We start from the raw sequence: 21,178 nt of genomic DNA, 5'->3' as shown, positions 1-21,178 counted from the left end.
TACCTCTCGTAAGCGCAGCAGGGATGGACTAGATGACCAAACACATCTGTAGCAAACAAGATCACAAGGAAGATGTTATGAATCATGCAGGTATGGTCAGGAAAAGATGCTGCAGAAATACAGTAAAAACTTAAGATGACTTATAGCTAAATGGTTTGTTTTCCACAAAATCAGTTATATTCAATTCATAATTCTTTAAAATGTTAGGTTTTATTTTTAATTGCTTGCAGATAAAAAGTAAAGTGCACATAAGAAAAATCTCTAAGTCGCTTCAGTAAAAAAGAACAGAAATACATGCTTATATCTCTACATATCATTTCTTAAGTGGAAAAAGGCTTCCTGTCTACACATATATATATGTCTATATATACACACTGGGGGAAAAAGACAATTAATTCTGTGACCTCTGTTTTTCATCTAAGAGGGAAAATTGGATGCACAATAAACATAGATAAATTTTGTCTCTTTTGTCTCTTCTCTAAGAACAAATTATCCTTCTTACCCTTTAACAATCTACTGTGGCTTTTTTGCCATCAGATCATGCAAGCAGCTGAGGGGATTTTGCTAATTAACTACAAGTTGCAAGCTGCAGAATTCAGCTATCAGCTTGTTTCTGCTTTAACAAAAATCAAAACATTTAAATGGTCCTGTTTGCTTTATCTTGTATTTCCTAAATAAAAATGAAATATTTAAATATAGAAAAAATACTGATAGTTATATTGATTAAAAGTTAATGGATGATACAGGCCCCATGATGCCAAAAATGAATGCCCAAATCCTCCAACAAAGTAGGCTATTAGCTTTCCTAGCCACTATGTTTACAATAAGGCAAATACAATGATTTCATACATATAAAGAACTGCTGCTGTTCACAGATAATGGAAGCTTAAGCTACGTAGTGTGCAGTAGGCCACTTTAAGAAGCAAAGCAAAAATAAAGCACATTTCAGAAGCATAAAACTGTTGTGCTGTTGCAAGTCCATGTTTATACAGAGAGCGACCATGATTTCTGGTTACTAGAGTAAGTACATAGATGAATAGACAACTAAATTGATAAACAAATGTTCATATATACTTAGGACATATAAAAAGTGGCCTACATAACAGACTTGCACAACTTTCATCATAAGTATTTTTTTCCCCCTTCTCTTTTAATGGATGCATGTCCTAGATGAATTTCTTACTACTTACAGGCAGTGACCAGAACAAATAGACTAGTTCAAAGGGCTGTTGTGAGGCGCTCTCTTACTTTGTATTGAAGTACCATTTTTCTTTTGCATGCTCAATTCAATCTCTAATCCACAGCAACTGCTCACAGGTGCCAGACTTGTATATGCAGTGTGACAGACAGCAATCACAAATAGCATTAATGCCAACTTCCTCCAGATACTGGAGGATAGATGCTGCTGCATAGAAAACTCATGCTGTTTTTTGCCTGTCTCCCACCACTGCAGAAAGTGAAGAACCCTAGATAATCTGTGATGCTCTTGCTTAAAGAACTCGTTGTAATCATACAAGGAAAGCTTACTAAAGAGAGAAGTAATATAGATTAATTTGTAAGAATGTAACAGTAGCGAAATGGAGTCACTTACAACAAGCAGAATATCCTTTAGTTTTGGACAGTTCATAAAGCTAAATCTTTGCCCTACCCTTGCAGCAAAGACGTCTTATTTGATCTTCAAGCAGTTCTTGAACCACCATAGCTTTCAATGAAGAACTATAATGTAAACAGAATTAGGTGATAATTTGCACTGAAATTACTTTCTGCAGTTGCCTCTCACCCGTCTCAAGCATGCTATCAATGCTCAAAACCCAGGTGATAGGACGAAAGGAAATATTTAGAGGAATTATGAATAAATGCTTCTAGAATATGTTACTTGCCAGCAGCTGGTAGCGTCCCCACATTATGGTCATTTAGGCCTAAAGAGGTCAAAATAGAATGTCTGATGAATGGACTGAATGTTGGGTTCTTGGACTGCACGCCAAAGTTGTCCGTTCTCTCACTAGGAATTCCCTGAGGGCTAGAGAAGTTAAACCATGAAAAACGTATAGGTATGTTTAGAAGTTCAAAACACTGGGGAAAAAAAGGTCTAAAACCATGTTATTTGCTGTCTGTTGGAAGCTCAAACTGCTTTTGATGAGCATGTACTGTAGCCTCCAGAAGACCAGAGTAAAGTGGACACTCCCTTAAATACTGCTTTTCTCAAAGTGCTGAACTGTTGACCCTCTCCTTGTCTCTACCTGAGGGTCTGGAGTTTAAGTGGTACAGCAGAAGAAACTACCATTGGGAAGGTTGTGAAGAAAAACTACCATCTCAGATTATCAGTACTCAAAAAACAAACAGCTTGGAAGGACAAATGTGGAACCCAAAATTATCAGTTAACTGTTTGATGTTATTCATAAAATATAGTCTCAAAAGAAGAAACTCTACCAATAGAAGCACATTGCGGTACTTTTCACCTGCTGAAATTGGTATCTTTCTCCCAACTGTAACTACATAAAAATTTATTACATTAATCTAATTTTCATGCCTTGCTGCAGACACTTTTCCATATAAAAATGGTTAAAAAGCACTGTCCATCTCCAGGGTTAAGTGCAGAAGAAAAGAGCAACACTTTGCAGTGGCTGTTTATTGGACCAGTCGGGAGTACCTAGGCATCCAGTAAGGGCAGCGAGCAGAATCCTGCACCTTGGGCTTCTAATCTTTCCATGCCAAAGAGCAGCATTGGGGCCTAACTCACAGCTGGTACAAAAATTAGTGCAGCTTCACTGGTCACACGGAAGTTACTTCAGTAAGGGTATTCTTCCCAAATCTTGAACTTTTTAAAACTAGCAGTGGTCATTACCAAGTTGGCTACCATGCCAATTAAAGTGATAAGAAACAACTGGGCTAGCCTATGCTTAATGTGGGAGAGATATAGGGGTACCAAGTCAGTATCAGTGTACTTGAGAGAGCAAACCACAGCTGCCTATTTATTCAAAAAAACCTGCCTAAAGTTTGGTCTTTTGGTCTATTTGCTTTCCCATTAACCTTGGAAAAGTCACTTGTTCACTTTGCTCCTCTTCATTCTCACTGTAAAGCAATTTGAGAGCTACTACTAATCTACTAGAGCTATCTAAAACCTGCATATTATTGTTGTAACCCACAGTTATAATTAAATTTCATGGATGCAATTTTGATTTAAAACTCTACATTTTAAGTCTTTCACATATCTCAGTATAAGCAAAGCTCTTATTTTTAAAGAAACACTTGAGTTCTCCGCTGTTAATCAAACAAGACATGTCTGTTCCTGACCAATATTTCTGTGGTGTAGAATTTAATTTACTTTCCACCATTTTACTTTTAATTATTTCCAGACTCCCAAGCAATAAACTGAAGCAACATATTGATGGGGCAAGCCTTTTAAACGATGAAACATAATAATTATTAATTGCAACTTAAAAGTCCATAGCAGCACGTATTTGCTATAAATATTGCCTGACTTCAAAAGCTGATTAATAGTAGTATTAAGTAACAGTCAATTAATTAGATACATATTGCAGATATCTTTATTAACAAATTTGACTACAAATAGAGGAATTCTCAGACTGAAATACTTCAGCTGTAAGCTACTGGCTTAAACGTTAACAGCCACACATTTTTTCAAGGATGAATATTTTACAATTTACAGGCCACATAATGATATTTCAAATTACTATTTTCTCTGAAGTAGTAGTTTCATTTTTACAAACAACGCTTAGCTACATTGCAAAATTTTAGATCATTTATGAAGGCAAACAAATTTTTGCATTTCTTTTCTCTGTTCCTTATTTTTTCAGCAGGAAAATGACAGAAATTTATTGTTAGATTGAATAGGAGAACAGGATTCTAAAACAGCTTGCCTGTCAGAGACAAATCAGCAGAGTACCTTCTTAAAACATATAATAAGAATGCTTAGCAAGACTCTGCTCTAATCTAAAGTACTTTCAGGAACTAGTAATTTATTTTTAAAAGAAATTACTCTACAGGTAGAGAAAGGGTTTCTTTTTTGTCAGTTTTGTGAAATAGTTTTTAATTAGCTATATTTAATTGAGTCTTGCACATACACATTGGGAAATGATTTATGAGGTTTTCTGGGTCTGCAGAACAATTCTCAAAATAAATAGTCCCTTTGTCAATTTACTTACCTCACCTACTGCCTAGAAAACTATGAGCCATATATTTTTTCTTTTAAAGAAAAATGAAAAAACACAGAGAGATAGGGTCTTCTTGTACCAATGAAGCAGGGTTTATAGCATATAGTGAAAATAGGGGAACTAATTTTTCTTCCCAGGTCTACTAATTACACAGTAGGAGCTAGACAAGTCATGTCACCTTCTGCCCAGCATCTGCAGCAACACGGAGGCAAGTACATTTAAATTTTCATTATAGTTTTCCAAGAAGAACCAACCAAAACTGTCATATAGGAAACAAAATACTGTATAAAGTAGGGCTTTTCTAGTTTTCTACTATTTACAAATTGCATTAACTTGAGCAAAATCAAGCAATTTCCAGCTGTGGTCCTAAGTGTTTCCAAAGAGAATAAGAATGGAAGGCAGATGATAACCAGTTTGAGAAAAAAATTGCAAATATTTGACTTACAGTAGCATCTGGAGATCCCAGAAAAGATCAGCAGAAAACTGTTTCTGTCCCAGGGACCTGCTCTTGGTAGGTAGAATCAGTGAGAATGATGGGGAAAAAATAACAGCTCTCATATTATTTAGCAAATTAGCATCTTGGTTGTCTTTTTATACAAGACATGAAGATTTTCCTGTGTACAAGTCAGAGCACAGAATATGATAAGAATAAAGGTTAAATGTACTTAAGAACTGGCTACACTGTCAACTACTCTGGACTTCAATATTTTCATATTCCAGAAGTGTTACACAACAGTGAGAAAGATTTTTACTGCATTGTTTCCTCACTTAGTGTTTACCAAAATAAATACCACTCAGACATACATACAATGCTAGCTGTAAAATGAACTAGTGATGTCTATGATTGTAAGGAAAGTAACAGCAAACATTGGCTGTAGGCTCTTGACAGATGTATCTCCTCCTGATCTTGTGAAATCTTGATACAAAGAAAGATTAAATGTACTTATATGTAGTAAGTGGGAAGAAAAAGACCCACAAAACTTGCAGAAGAGTGTAGTACTAACAGTGTGGCTATACAAGACTCCTGAAGAATTATATTTAAAAAATGTTTTAATTCCTTATGCAAGGTTTCTTTTCATTGAAAAAAATAAATCCTACTAAGAGATAGAGAGGGAGAATCCTATTCATATTTCTTCTCAATTCCCTCCCTAGTCCCAATTAGTAAAGACTATTTGCATTGAAACAATCTCTTTCTCTCTTTCGTTCATTTGATCAGCTGCTTATCCCTCACCTGGAGCCATAATCCCTTGTCTGTAGCTTCATAATCTTCCGCACAGCTAAAAGGATTAGATATCCAGGTGAAGCATAAACAGCAAGAACAAATGATCACAAAGGAAACAAATGCTATCCTGACTTTTCTGATGCCAATTTCCCTAGTGATAACAAGAAAACCTAAAGAATAAGAAAACCTAACCCCACCTAATCCTAACCCCCAAAGCTGATGGATCAACCCTGCAAATATATAAACAAAGAAAATTAACTCAGGATGCAACGTCTTTAATAAATAACTCTCCCCAGAATTAAAACTGCATGAAATTACAAAATGAGTGGTATAAAAAGACAAAGTATAAGAAGATAAAAAAAAAAAAAAAAGAGAGAGAGAGAGCCAGATGATTCTAAAAATCTGCTGCATTTTTCTCATTGCAAATATTTTTTGTCATGAAAATAGATACCTTTTTCTCTAGGCTAGCTAAAAGAAGAGCTAGCTGAATTGGGAGGGGGGAGCTGAATTTTTGTCTTTGCTTCTCAACCTATAGTTCTTCATTAGGCAAGATTGAGTCTGCCTCTTAGTAGGTCATTCTAATTTCTTTTATAAACTTACTGAGCATTCCTTGCAGCTGACCTTTTTTTTTTTACAAAAAAAAAAAAAAAAAAAAAAAAGTCAGTACCCTCTATTGAAGCATAGCATGGTGTTGCCATAATCTTCCATTGTGATTAAATGATTAAAAACCAATCATCTGATTAGTTGTGTTCATTACAAACGCACAAGAGAAATCTTTGTGAAATTTAACATTATTTTAAAAACCATAAAATCAAAATCAAAATCAATTCACACTCTTTTGACATACACTTTTATATTCAATGCTTGAGCATTTTCTTTAGTTATGCCCCTTTTCACTCTTTTCCTTTCAGCTAGACTTCTGATATTAAGCTCAAATACAACCTTTAATAACACACTGTACAACTGCAAAAATTTCAACAGCTTCTTTGACTGTCTACATTTGTGGAAAAAAAAAAAAGAAAAAGAAAAAGAAATACATTCTGGAAAATTACTACTCTTTTTTAAAGCCTAGATATAGATGATGACTGCTACAAAGGCAAAACAATGGCAGATGAACATGGCTTTTTCAGTGTGCCTCAATGTAGGAATTGGATAGTCTTACTCTAAAATGGAAAGCCTCACCTGTTGATTTCTTCCCTACTTGCTTAATAGGCAATTGATCTGTTTTTCTTCATCACCAGTATGGAAATTTACAATAAGTAACAAAAGCAAGCTAAAATCTATTTCCAGGAAGTTATCTTGTCTCTCATTCAAAAAAAAAATCAAAATTAAAAAAAAAAATGTAGTGATGGTTTCAGCAAAATGGAAGAGTCATGTTGAAGATGTGGCAGGGGCTGCTTCTGGTGCTTTGTGTAATCAGTACTTGGATTATTAGGCTGCTTGCAACACTAATAAAATTGCAGCACAATAAATTGAATTCAATGATGAAAATAATGCAAAGAAATGGTAACTAGGGGGCTTTCTTGTTGAGAAAACCCATTTTCCAGGAGCCACAATCGTTGCCTGGAGGTTTCCAGGAGAAGTCACAATAAGCTATTTTTGGTGACTTAAAATGCCCCATTATGTAGCTAGAGCTGTGATCAGCAGAAGCACATGAATCTTCTGAACTTGGAGAGAGCTATGAGGACAGTTTGCCCCAGGGGCTGCCCCAGTTCTGGATGCCTTCCCTTCACTCCTTACAGTAATCTCAGCTCATTGGGTTTCTAGAGAAAGTTGTAAAACTTGTTTCTTTGCCAAGGCTGAGAAAAAGGCAAAGTGACCTGAAAGCTAGGAACTGATACTAAATATGCTATGTATGGAACAGGCTGTTTCATTCCCTTTGTATTTGTATTCATTACTTTAATCACAGGGTATATCAGAAAAGCCTAGAATCTAAGACAGATGCTTTAAAAACTGTGCATAACACTAACCAACCAAATACTTCAGAAAATTAGAACAGCAGCAGTGATAGCTCAGGAATTTATTAACGAGGGCAAAAAACACTGAAAACGTGCTACTTGGCCAAGAATTGACTAAAAAGCAAGGTGCAAGAAAGGTAAGAGGTGTGTGTTAATGGAATAGGCAACAAGCGTTTGAAGGCTACAAACATGCAGAAAGGAGACATATTTTCTCAGACTGCCTTAGATAACTATAGAATTTATATAAATTCTAATGTCATTATTAAAAAATCTGGATTGTTTTTGAGCGATAAAGCTTTAAAATATTTGTGTATAACCTCCAAAGAAAGCACCACCTTGACATTTGGAGTAGAATTAAGACAAGGGCTCAGAGCATAGAAAAAGAAAACACCCAAGACTTTCAATAAGTTAGGCTTTATATTAAATATTAATTGTTCAAAAACAAATTGGCCCTCTATAGAGAGTGAATCAAGAAAGTATTAAAGATGTATGTGATGGATATCTGACTGGAGAAGTGCCATTGTTCAAGTACTTCTAAAGTAGTTGAAAATAAATGTCTTTTAAAGGTTATAATTTGGGCACATCTTTACATTTTTCTGAATCCAAATACAAGAATACATACTACCATTGCTAATTAAAACCTTTAACAGTCATATAAGGTTTAAGGGTAGATACCAGGGAACGCACTATTTCACAGCAAAGACAATAGACAATTATGTCAAAAGTCTGATACTTATTAATTAGAATACATGAGAGAAATAATTAAAATACACAGGAGAAAAGGAATTAAAATCATAGCAAGCCAATTTGATATTCAACACTTATATAAGATAACTTTAATAAAAATTGCCAGGTTTCTGTTGCTAGAGAGTGGATATCCAGTCATCTAGAATATCAAGTAATCTTTCTTACTAAAAAAGAAAGAGCTCTCTTATTGAATCTTAATTAACTTTTGCTACATTGCTGCCAATACAGCTGCAAACAACAGATTGGTAAAGTGGGAAATAATTCTTTTATATGTGTCAAGATAAAATGTGATCCACTGTCCATAGGCACATTCTGTGATCTCAGCTAAAACTGCTGCTTGCATACCTCTGGTCTAGAATATCACCTGGTCAGCCTTGTCAGGTTTTGTCCCTCAAAGGATATTCTGACACCTTTTTACTGGTGTTTGGGCATTTCCTCCTTTTTAGTCCACAGTAAAGGAAGTCTGGCTCAGAGGCAGCCGAAAGCAGATAGAAAAGTGAATGCACAAGACTGCACACCGAGAGAATAGAAGTGGGGAAGACAATGGAAGAGAGAATAGGACATGCAGTGGGGAAAGTAACAAGAAGTTCTCAAGCATACAAAGTTATGATCATACCTCTTTCAATGATAACTCTCGTTTGCAGAAGTCTATTTACCCCCCCTCCCCACATACAAATGATTTTTTTGTAATGGTGAAAAGTTCAATTTCTGGCATGCCAGTTTTAGTCAACTGATTCAGAATGTATCCTACTTTGATGCACCAGTCACAGCTTTAATTGCAGTCTGCAGTTTCATCAAAGTTCTTCTTGTCTTTTCCTCATCTTGTACCACTTTCCATCAGCACTTATCATGCTAGAGTGCTTTGAATGCCCACCTGCATTCCACACTTAAGCACACAATGAAGATATGATGAAGATAGTCTACACTGAAGCACTTTTTAGCTGTCAAAATTTATGCCTAAGATGTATAAGAGCAGAGTGTTAGGGAAGTTTGAAAGTTTCCAGTCACTCTGTTTCATTTTTTTCCTTTTTCTCTTTTAATTACACTAATCTACACTAGAGGAAGTAGCATGCTCAGTTCTTAAAATCTTTGAAGTAATAGCCTGACATTATATTAAAAACAATAACAATAAGTGCATACTAAAATATTGCTAATTGCAAACAGTGAAGCTGCTTCTGAGAACATTGCTAAGATGTGGCAGATGAGACAAGCCTAGGTACATTGAGAATGTTTTGTTAGAGGTGAATTACAGAGAGCTGCTCCAAGAAAAAAGCCTAAACAACTCTAAGAAAAAAGAGGGAAACAGAGGGTGATAAGAAACCTTGCTGTCAACAACACATGTCAATCTGTAAACGGTGTCTTGAGAGAAACAGTAGACGTACTACTACTTGGATCCATTCTAAAGAAAGAATGCAAATCACTAAAAAATTCTGCATTATGGAGCTTTACTGGCCTAGCAGGGACATGGAGTAGATAAACTGAATAATCAGGTGCCTACATCTTAGATATAATCAAGTCAAATTTCTAGTTTATTGTAGGAAGGTTATATTGCTTATTAGCTCAAGTATTCAAACTCTTTTTTTTTATATTAGTTCAGAAATGTTAAATTTTGTAATCCATCAATTGAATCATCTCAGAATTGTTACTGAAACTAGAAAACTTCAGAAGGCAAAGGAAAAAATAAAAAAAACAAAACCAAATTAATGTTGGAAGATGAGATAAATCAAGTAGTGAAGTTAAAAATGAATTATCAAAAGATTTTTTTTTTTTATCAAAAATGGATATTTTTTCTACTTCAAGAGGAACACATTAATTGTATTCTCCCTACCCCCATCCCTTTGCACCATTGTAGTTCAAGTAACAGGAAAACAGGCTTATTAAGTTTTGAAATGTGTTTAACTTTCATCATAAGCACCACAATCCTTCAAAATTTAATTAAAAATATATAAATCGGGATAATATAGCTTAAATTTAACAATAATTGAGAGGATAAATACATCTATAATTGTAAGCAAAAAGGAGTCAGGAAATAAATGGCGTGGGCAGGATTCAGCAATCAATGACGGTATTGCAACTGCTTTCATTGACATTAAATGAGATCTTGGGGGAGGGTCACTATTGAGTACATATGGGATTTTCAAAAGATGCAAGATTTAGGAGGTCTATTCTGATTGAATACATGAAGTAGAGTGATTCTCTGAATACCCATACTGCAATCCCATGTGATACCAAGAACTCCGGTCTTGATTAAAAGGAAAAAGAAAACAACAAGTGTTCAGCAATACTTTAAAGCTTTTGCCCTTCGGCACCCCTCATTTAAAGTTAAGTAAATGCCTAAGTTGCTTTCTAGACTGACTGAAGTGAAGTCACAGGACATGGCAGCCACTTATTGACCTGCAGCATGTAATATGCTAATTATTTTACAGTGGCTTACACCACATGTAGAATTCTGCCTCCTCCCCCCCCCCTTTTTTTTCCTCCTCTCTTCATTATCTAGAGTAATTACCAGATGAGAAATGGAGAAAAAGTTCCTTGGTAATACTATATTGTGCTAAAAGGAACTTTCAAGGAATTGAGATGCCTGAAAGCAGGTATCTGTATGTGCAAAGATACCACAACCAAAATAACATGCAACAAATACAGACTTGGGGAAGTTAATTTTATTGATTATCAAGCATTATATGATCATGGGTGCAACATTATTAGTGACTTCTGTGAACAGAGCCTGCTTGAAACAGCTTCCAATAAAATAAGTAAATCACAACACAACAAAATGATAATACAGCAAAAATGTTAATGGCCAAGTCAGAGTTAAGTGTCCTGCAAGTGGTATTGTGGGTAACAAGATAAAGTTGATGCTTTAGTATCATTTAGAGTTGTGGCATTGCTAAACTCCTGATAAAGATGTAACTTCTTGCTAAAGATGCAAGTTAGATGGTTTCAGCTGGAAACAGTAGGTCAGGCTGAGGCTGCTGGAGGGCTAGGAACCCTGCTTCAGTTTCATTCACTGCCTGAGGTCTAAACTCAGCTGTTCACCTCAGACAGGTACTCTGGTCAACCGAGAGACCTCAGACATCCAGAGTGCTCTGTTACATTAACGCTACTCCCTTTCATACAGCAACATTTTTGGACTAGAAATAGTAACCAACATATCTCACCTCCCAAAATGGGTATCCTAATCACTAGGGTGTAGAATCATGATGTTCATCTGAAAAAAATAATCCTTGGCTATTTCCCACAATGCTGACCACTGGCACTGTCAGAGGATGGTCATTTTACACCTAGGTCCGTATCACATTAACACTAGTATCTCCAAAAACCTCTTCCTTTCCTATAGAGTGGAAAATGGACCCTTGGCAAAACTAGTCTATCAGTTCTTTTCTATTCTTCAAATGTTTCAAAATTAATCATTTTGTTTTAGGTTAAATAAAATATCTCAAGTAATATAAAATATTCTGTTTTTCTTTGAATATATTGGGTCATTCAGCAAACGGATAAAGTACATAAGTAAGGATTGTACTAACAGTTTTTCTTTTCTATCAATTATTCACCCAGAGAGGAGACAGTAAGCTCTACTTAGAAAGCAAAATACATTTTAGTTATTTCTGGATTTTTATGCATAACTTTTCCTGAAGGATTGGAATGTGAATGACAGCTTTAATATATTTGCTTAACCCCCTTAAAAAAATTGTCAAGAGACTTTTTTTAAGCTTTAATGCAAGTTAAGTTGTATTTATAAATAATTTTTGTTTTCTGAGGTATCAACTGAATATATAACCAGAGATTAGTCTATATACAAATAATATATTTAAAAATCAATATTTCCTACCATGTGTGTTCAGAAAGGCCAGAACCTGACACCGTGCTGAAGAAGTTTGTATCAGAGATGCTTAAGACAGACATGAATTATATGACTGTTGTTATTAGGCCAATGTCCCTCTATAAACACTATGTTCGTGGAACCACTGTAACAACCACAATATTGATTTCTATTTGGGGTTTTCTAATGAAAAAGAATAGTAGCTTTTCCTTCACCACCTCTTATGTAATCTTGATTTTAGCACCTGGCAGAAGGCTCCATTCATAAGCCTTGCCTTAACAGAGGTGATTGGATAACCTCCGTGATTTAATTTACATTTAAATTAAATTAATTGCTGCTTATGTTGACTAACACTTCAGTTTCAATACAGTGCATGAATATGTGCACATATAAGCTTACTAAATGTGCACAGCCGGCATAGTCAGTATACTTACATAGAAAAAAATGTTAATCTTATGGAAAATAGGATCAAGCAAGATGCCTCCCATGCAATGTCATAGAGTACATTATTTATATTTCCCAGTAGAGGCAGCATACACATCCGTTGAACAGAAAGTTTTACATTTACATCACAACTTCTCTTCCTTCCATTATTAAAGCTCACAGATGCTAGTAGTGTAAAAGAGCGACCGGTTTCCACTGCACCAGTTCATGCTGTTCCAACTCAAAGCCAGGAAAGAAAATACAGTAAGCTTGCAGGGTCTAGAGAATATTCTGTGCTCTCTTCTGATATGACCCATCTATACTGCCTTCACTTGGGATAGGCTAGGAGAGTAGGATGACAGTTCGGCCTCAGCGACTGCACTCATGACTGGGGCAGTTGGGGATGCGAGTGAGGGGATGTGGATGCTGACACCACTGTGTGGTGCTGACACAAGACACTGCAGTCAGTCCTGTACTGTCTCTCTTTTCCTCTTGCATAACTTTTATACCTGAGTTCTGCACTGAGACTATGTTATCGTCCTCCCATGAACTTAAAATTGACAAACTATTGCAATACGTTAGAAAAAGCATACCTACACATACCTACCAACATACCTTGTCTGTCAGGTAATAAGGGAGGATATTCATCTTTTTCATGACTCCTCAGCAGTTCTCCCAAGCAACTTCTGTTGTCCCAAAACAGGGACGCCCTAGGACACTCTCCATCCTGCAGTAGTTTGACACCCAGGTAACATATGCTTCTATTGGCCAGGTCCAGTGAGCAGTTGAAAGACTCATTCACCAACTCTAGAAATAAACTTTTTCCCATCAGTGCTCTCTGGACCCAGAGTGATTATATATAGCTAGCTAGGTGAGAATAGAGCTGTTCTGAAACTACATCTGGTGTGGTGCAAAAAACTTTTTTTGCAAGAAACTGCAAAAAAAGAGCTGACATGGTGAATACCACAGCACGACCTTCTATAGACACCGTTTTATACCATTGATGTAACTTTACCACACTAATGCATGCAACATTAGAGTGCAATCAGGAAATGCAGCAGAACATTAGCAAAATAAAATATATAAAGGACATCAAAGGGAGTATCACACCATCTAACTTAGAGAGAAGTTGGCTACTCCTGAGTGCAATTAAATAAAGATGAATTTAGTAAGAAAAATATTGCAAGCAGCGAATCCTTGTATCAGCAAAGTGTTGTAAGATTAATATAACCTGAAATATATCCTCTGTGTGACAGATCTCTGTCTGCAAAGTGGGATGATATCAGTTTTACTTCTCCCATATATTAGCTTTTCTTGAGGACACAAAGCAGTCCTCAGTATTCCTTACTGTCAAACATAAGGTTTGTAGTACAAGGAAGCATCAGTCTCCACCAGGGCTAAGAATAAATTGCTGATTTGGGGCTCATGACCATATAAAAGGTATGATAACCCTCAGACACCAGTATAATTCTTACTCTTTTGATTTAAAAAATATGGGCTGTTAACTGAGAGTGAGAGCCTCTCTGGTGGGGGAAGGGGGAAACAACTGCTTCACTGTATGCTTTCAAAAAAAAAAAAAGTGTTAACTTTTAAAAATCTTCTGGCACTTAGTGATAAATTTTCATTCAGAGGAAAAAAACCTCCAAAACTAAATTGCAACTGCCATCCAAATATCCTCTTGGTAATGATTTTGTGCACTGAAATGTTACATATACTGCTTCAATTTATAAATCTGCATTTCAGATGAAAAAGTGCAAAATAAGGTTTAGTAAATTAGATATTAAAGATTTTGCTACTCACTGCATTTCTGTTACGTTAGACAAGCACATTATTTGCCTTAGTAGGCAGAAGAACAATGACTAAAAGCTGCTATTAGAACAGAATAGCTACATTAAGATAACTGTAAAAATAATTGTAGATTCACAACATCAATTCTGTGTAAACATTTTCAGCAACATTTCTGTATATCTAGTTTGATCTGTTGCATTACAAAACAACATGTAAAGTCTTGCAAATTTGGAAATTATAGTGCCAGCTGTTTAGGCTACATCTATGTTAGCAAATGTTTTAGTAACAGAACATAAGATCAAAGTGGCTGTTGCTGAGCTCCTCACATTGCTAGTATATTTGGTTTGGGCAGTATACCTTGGATTTGATTTAGTTTGGTCCCCTGGGCTGAGTAGTCTTCACTCCAGATGTAGTTTGAAGCTTTCTGATAGGAAAATGCATTAAATGTATGTGGGAAGAACTTGCTGTGGGCAGAGGCCATGCATGTGAATAGCAGGTACTAAACCAACTATGCACCAATGTGCATTTGGGGCAATTTTGGAGAAAAGTCCATGGTTTAGTTCCATCTCTAAGGAATCTAGCTTGTTTGCCCCAAAACTGTTCTGGGAGCTGAGTTAACACATTTGCAGCATGCTTATTTTTTCTAAAAAAAATAATACTTTTATTACTTAAAAATATATATAATTTTTTTTTTTTGGTATAATTCTTAAGAGATCCAGGTCTTTTGGGCCTTCAGGACTTCTAGAAAAATGCTATCTGGTATTACATGTCCCTTGGTTAATTAAGCAGTATCATTTATAGAAATACTGTGCAGCAGTGGGTTGCCATCGCAAATGACAAGGCTTAGAGATGCAGAAAAGATACAAAAGCAGTTACAGTATAGTGCAGAGCATGTGCTTAAAAAATAAAACCTAACTAATCAAATTCCTGTGACCAAGATATATAAACTGAAGATTTAAAAGCAAAAGAAACAAGTTCATTCCAGATAGCTACCAAGCCTATCTGCAAATGAATCTGCCCCACCATGCACAAATTCCTCTACCACATGCAGGCCACTCCCAAGCAAACCTGGCCTTTGCCATAGGCAGGATTATCAGCTGCTTTCACTTTCCACCAGCAGTAGTGTCTATAAAAGACAGGATGAGCAACTGGTTTTAGCAAGAACTGGAATACAGAAAGAAAAACAAGAGTTAAAAAAACAACGATATGGAGAGAGGGGTGTGAATGTGGTGGTTTCCATATCCTTGTTTGACTTGGCCATGCTGTCATGCTAGTGAGTTCTTGCTTTGTAATTTTAACCCCCTGATCATTTGCTGAGCCTGTATGTGGTATGAATATGACCAGCCCCATTGGAAGAGAGGAAGATGGTGCATTTCGTTGCATCAATCCAGCAGGTAGCAGGAGGATTTCCGTCGTGTCCGACTCTTCTACTGGTCATCAAATCTACCTCAGCAGGTGATGTGGCTTCACGAGCCCTTCACACTTTCATGCTTTGCTTTCCATTCCCCAACATACCACTACAGAAAACTGTATCGGGTGTGTGGTGAAGTGGTTCTCTCATATCCTGTGCAAGCTGTCTGCCATAACTCTTTTACAGAATAAGGATATATGGGCCACAGAGGAAAGATTTCTCCAAATATATGCAAGGACATACTCAGACTTACAATTTTTCCTTGTGAGAAAATCTCCTACCAGCAACATGCAAGCATTGCTCAGGAGTTGGCACAGAGCAGTAAGTATAAAAAGTTGAAGACGGTTCATTTGCACGTCTCTGATGGCAGTTTACATTTCACTTTTACAATAAACTGCTGTAAGAGCAACTGCATAAATATTGCTACCAAACCTCTCAGCTGAGGGTCAGACCTCAAAAGTGGACACAAAACCAGGTTCACAGAACCTATAAAAGCTGAGGAAGTCAATAGATCATGAGATCACCCCTCCTGTAGGGGTGAATCAGATCTATAACACAGGCCAACACATTTGCCTATGCTGCCATCCACCTTCCATCTCCAAACACTGGAGAGATTCGGCCTTAATAAAAGACCTTTTGATGAGCCCAAAATAACTTGCAATAAGCATATAGCATATCAACAGACTCATAGATACCAGAGAAATAGGAAGGAATAAAGACACAAGGGTTGCTTAAAAGGTCTAGACTGCAGGACTAAACAAGGCACTGTCCTATGATGTGGCAAAATTTTGCAGAAATATCTAAAACACACTCCGTATCCACTTAGGTTATCAAAAATAAACAGGAAGATTCACCAGCCCTGTTCAGAAAGAAGCAAAGGCAGACTAGACAGGCTGAAAGCTATGCCTAGATTCAAAGCAAGTCATGGTTTCAAAACCAATAAATACACTGGCCTTTTACATTAACTGTCTTAATTATTCATAGCAGTATCTACATACAAGCTAACTGAAAAGCAAGATCAGCAATATCTTTCATGTTTAACAACCTTGTACAGCATTTTACATAACTTGTTGTATGTATACCACAACTCAAGGTTAGATTGGATTATTACAATCAACCAGTCCAATAACAGAGCAAGAAGTTCCTAAAGACAGCTTCCCCAACAGTAGCATTTTTGTAATTTGGGGATATTTGCTCCTTTCATGTTGTCTACCAGAAATAAGATGAAGATTCCTGAAAAAGTGCAACCCTGTTTGTGCAGTGATGAGAGATTAGGACTCTCCTCCCTTCTCTATCCACTCCATCAGAGTCCAACAGAGGATTGGATAATTAGATTTTACTTGACGATACGAGAATAGCTGTCCCTAGTTAATTTCTAGCTACATATCAACATGCTTTTATGTCCCCTGTAAAGTGTGTATGTGCTCAGTGATAGCATTGCTAGGGATGCATGAGCCACCAGTGATACTTCCTATTTTCTACATCCACAGGAAAAGAAAGTAAAAAGGAAAAAGCTAAAATTGCATTAAATGTATCTGATCTTTCCTTATCACTTCATACCAGCTATCCCCAATTGCCCCACAGCAAACCATGTTTGCTGTGTTTTAAAATACTTAATTACATTACTTGGTGATTCCTTAGGGATTATTGAAAGGAAAGAAAAAGAAGGAAAAAAAAAAAAAAAAGTCAGTGCTAGGAAGGACATATGGCCACTGTGTTTATCCATGAATACGATATATTGTATTACACCTGCCACAGGGACAGGCCTGACCCATTGGGGAAAGCAAATGCTGAAGTCAGCACAAGAGGCCAAATCACCGATTGTGCCCAACTTCACCAAGTGCTACCAGAGGGGACACAGCTGATTGTCAAGGCTGGAACTAAAGAAGCCAAAGGAGGCCTAAGGAAAGGTAGCTCTGTAGCTCTATGGCTTTCAGGTTCATTTAAAACAAAACAAAACAAAACAAAATAAAACAAAAAAAAAAAAAAAAAGGTATCTTTAAAAGTAACATACAGTAACATGTTACTGCACATGCAGTTACATATCCAACCATCCAACCTTAGGTTAGAGCTCAGTTTGGATGCTTTGCACATAGTACAAACATTTATTTGCTTAGTTTGCTTATTTTTTTGCCATATATCTTTCTCCAAAAATGCTGACATATGAAAATCCAACCTTTTCACGAAGGCATCCCAGTATTAATTGTCCCCCCTCCCTCCCGGGGAAAGATCTGAGCTTTGAATTTCTGATTTAGACTGTGGCCCCTAGTATAGCAACAGTCCAAGACTAAAGGAACTTACTAAAACCAAATAATTGAATTAAGTACTACAGGAATCATCCAGCGTGTCCAAGTGAGTGACAAACCAACTAGTAAAACTAAGTAAAACTACTAGATCTGCCTGCATTTTCTTTTTAACCTCCTCATTATGGTTAATCTTGGGGAGATTTAGGTTAATCTTTAACCTCATCATGGAAAAAAAATTGCCTTGAGAAAATTGTTTTCTGCATCTATCTGTGCCATACAGCTCCATCTTCAAAATTTCATAAAGTAACACTAGTCCCTTCAGACAAACAATCTTGGACAGAAAAATATATTTTGTTTTTTTGAACGTGATGTTTTTATATAATTGGCTTTCTCACATTAGTCTAAAGATCTGTTTTTTCTGCTCCCAGGAAGGGTTTGCTTTCGTCTGAGAAAAACATGCCACAGTCAAACAGATTTAAAATGATTAGTGGAACTACAGAGGCAGGAATTGAAGTGGAATTTAACACCAGCACCAAATATGTATCTTAAATCTCCCTTCTCTTTACCTTACCCTGTAAAATCCCATACCAAAGTTAACCGCAACTTATTATTGAAAGACTGAAAACTGTGATTGCCTCAAATAACTTGTATTTACTTTGGTTACAGAATACAGAAAGGTTGAAAGAAAATGTTGCACATATAGCCTAATAAAACTGTGATGAATAAAGAAATGAAAAAAAAAAAAAAAAAAAAAACCCAGCAGTAGTCAATACATGAAAGGAGCTTTGTATAAAAGTAATGGTTGTGATTTCTTATGTTCTACAGAACAGGTTTTAATTTCAGTTAATTTTCCATATCTTTACTGCACCAGGAAGTAGTCATTTGATAGATTTTTTTTTTTCTCTTAAGAGTGAATAAAATTTTATGAAGGAATTTACTCTAAAAATTACTTACATTTGCAAGTAGAAAATTATTTTTGCACATTTTTACAGGGATAATCACATGGTAGCAAGCCAAGCCTAATACCAAAGAACTGGTTAAAGAATTTCTAGCATGAAAGACTGAATATATAAAGCCCTATGGCTTTTTGTTTATTTTTACCTGCACAAAATCTTATATGAAAATATTACTTTAATAGCAGTATTATTAATTCAATCTAGTTATCTTGCTCTACTGCCTTAGTGGACACAGGGCATACTAAATATTTAGAGAAGTAACTAAGCAAGGTTGGGATTTACCTTGTCCTCCTCCTTCCATTTGATTTCTACCTTCATTTTGTTAGCCACTGTATTTTTGAATTGGACAGGAAACTAATTTTTTTTAGTAGAGAGACCAGGTCTTTCTGTTTATTTGTTTTTTCTTCCTTCTTCTTTCTCTTGCTCTCCCAGTAAAGAATATACCAAGAGTAATTTCCTTCACTACAAAGATCCAGTAAATCCAGTAAACTACTGGAAAGTAGGAAACTAAAAAATTATTATCGGGAACAGTGCAGCATTACAGCATTTGCAGTTTTTCTTCAGTGTTTATAGACATATTTATTTTTCCTTAACGCATTGTCCAAATACAATCTGACTTGTTTTGTTTGTTTGTTTTTAATAGATACGGTACTTACCCTAAACATATACTTAATATTCAACCCATTAAATTTACGTTGCCTTAACATAGGCTGTCCTTCTTCCTATGCATATCAACTGTAATTTGTGAGCAATATTTAGAAAAAAAACAAGCTTAGAGGGGGTTCTGCTTAGAGTGATATAGCACAGGTGTTTAGTGATCAGTTTTAATCTTTAGTATTTAGAGAAATGATTATGGCTGGCTTAACTTTAGAAAACAGTTTTTATAACTAGTTCAATTATACTACTAAATCATTTTCAGAGTTCAAAATAGCTTTGTAAATACATAAAAGTGTCAAGTAAGCCAAAAGCTTTCTTCAATACCTACAAGTTCTAACTTTTTTTCTCTTAATTCATTTTAGGCTTCAATTTACCAGGAATATGTAAAGAGTTATTTGTATTTACAGGATATCTAAGGTAGTCACAGGAATGAAAAATAAGATTTGTTTTATCTGATCAGTCATAATTAACTCTTGTTTTTTACCTTTCTGTAAGCAGAATATTTTTAATCATATTCAACTGCAGTTATATTTTTATCCAAAATTTCATAAAATTCTTTTTAATAAGAGCAGCCACATGTCAGCCTATCAATATTATGGCAAATTATTTTCAGTTAAAACAAAAATGAAAAAGCTTATATAAAGGAATCATTGCACATACATACACAAAAAAAATCCTGCTGAATAAAGGCACAGACACGACAGAAGGTTGTGTCTTTTGTTTTGGGGTTTTTTTCTGGGTTGATGTAGTGTCTCTCCTAAAGAACTTGAATATAATGCTAAATAATCTGGACACCAAAAGTGACAGCCAAAACATATGCTGTAGCTTAAGACACAGCTTTCCATCACAACAAATAACTCCCTACCCCTCAAAACACTTGCACCATACACTATGAGGTCTGAAGGCACCCCCCCCCTCCAACACATACACACACCATGCACATACATAGGCTGACATTTTTGAAACTCACTTCCTAGCTAAGCATGGAAATATGTGAAATATTGCTTTGTCTCCATAACAGTCCGTCTACAATGATTACATGCTCCATTTAGAAACATTACTCAATGATGAAATTCTTGAGTGTTACTCAAGAATGCTTAAATTCATCAGAAATTTATTTTTATAAAGAATAAGAAATATTGATCATATACCTCAACACAATATTTGTATTTATTTGACTAAAGAAACCCCCAAACCAGTTTCTACCATTCATTCAGACATGACCCTAATCCATCACTACCTAATGAAATGATTTCTAGTTATAAGAAAGGAGATTTAAATAAACAGGAAGTTCTCCAGTAATCTGGTAGTGCACAGTTAAGAACCTGGAGATATCAAACAAGGAAATTAAAACTTGCTCAGCTGTTTAAATCATCTTAATTTGAAAGCAGAATTGTAAGCAACAAGATGAATATGAAAAATATCACCTCACTGTATCTAAGCACCATATAACTCTTTACCTAGTCTGCTACCTTGGAGTTCACAGTTGGTCTCCTTTTGTCAGAGATCATTTTCATGATCTCTTTATCCACAGCACAGTCCTGTCTTTCAGAGCACAGGGTTAACAAATTCTTTACTGAAATACTGTCATAGAAATCCCGGAACAATGATTGCTGAAGCCAGAGCCACTAAGAATCACCAACACACTTTCTGGTGACAAGGATGTGGGATGGCTACCTTTAAACAAACAAAGAACCTTATTAGCCCTCTACCCAAAGAGAGATTACTTGAAACAAGAATTCTTCCATAACGTCTAAATTTCTGCTGAGAGCATT

Source organism: Rhea pennata, chromosome 1 (assembly GCF_028389875.1).
Source record: "Rhea pennata isolate bPtePen1 chromosome 1, bPtePen1.pri, whole genome shotgun sequence".
Taxonomy (NCBI): domain Eukaryota; kingdom Metazoa; phylum Chordata; class Aves; order Rheiformes; family Rheidae; genus Rhea; species Rhea pennata.
Note: the sequence above shows the minus strand (reverse complement) of the source record.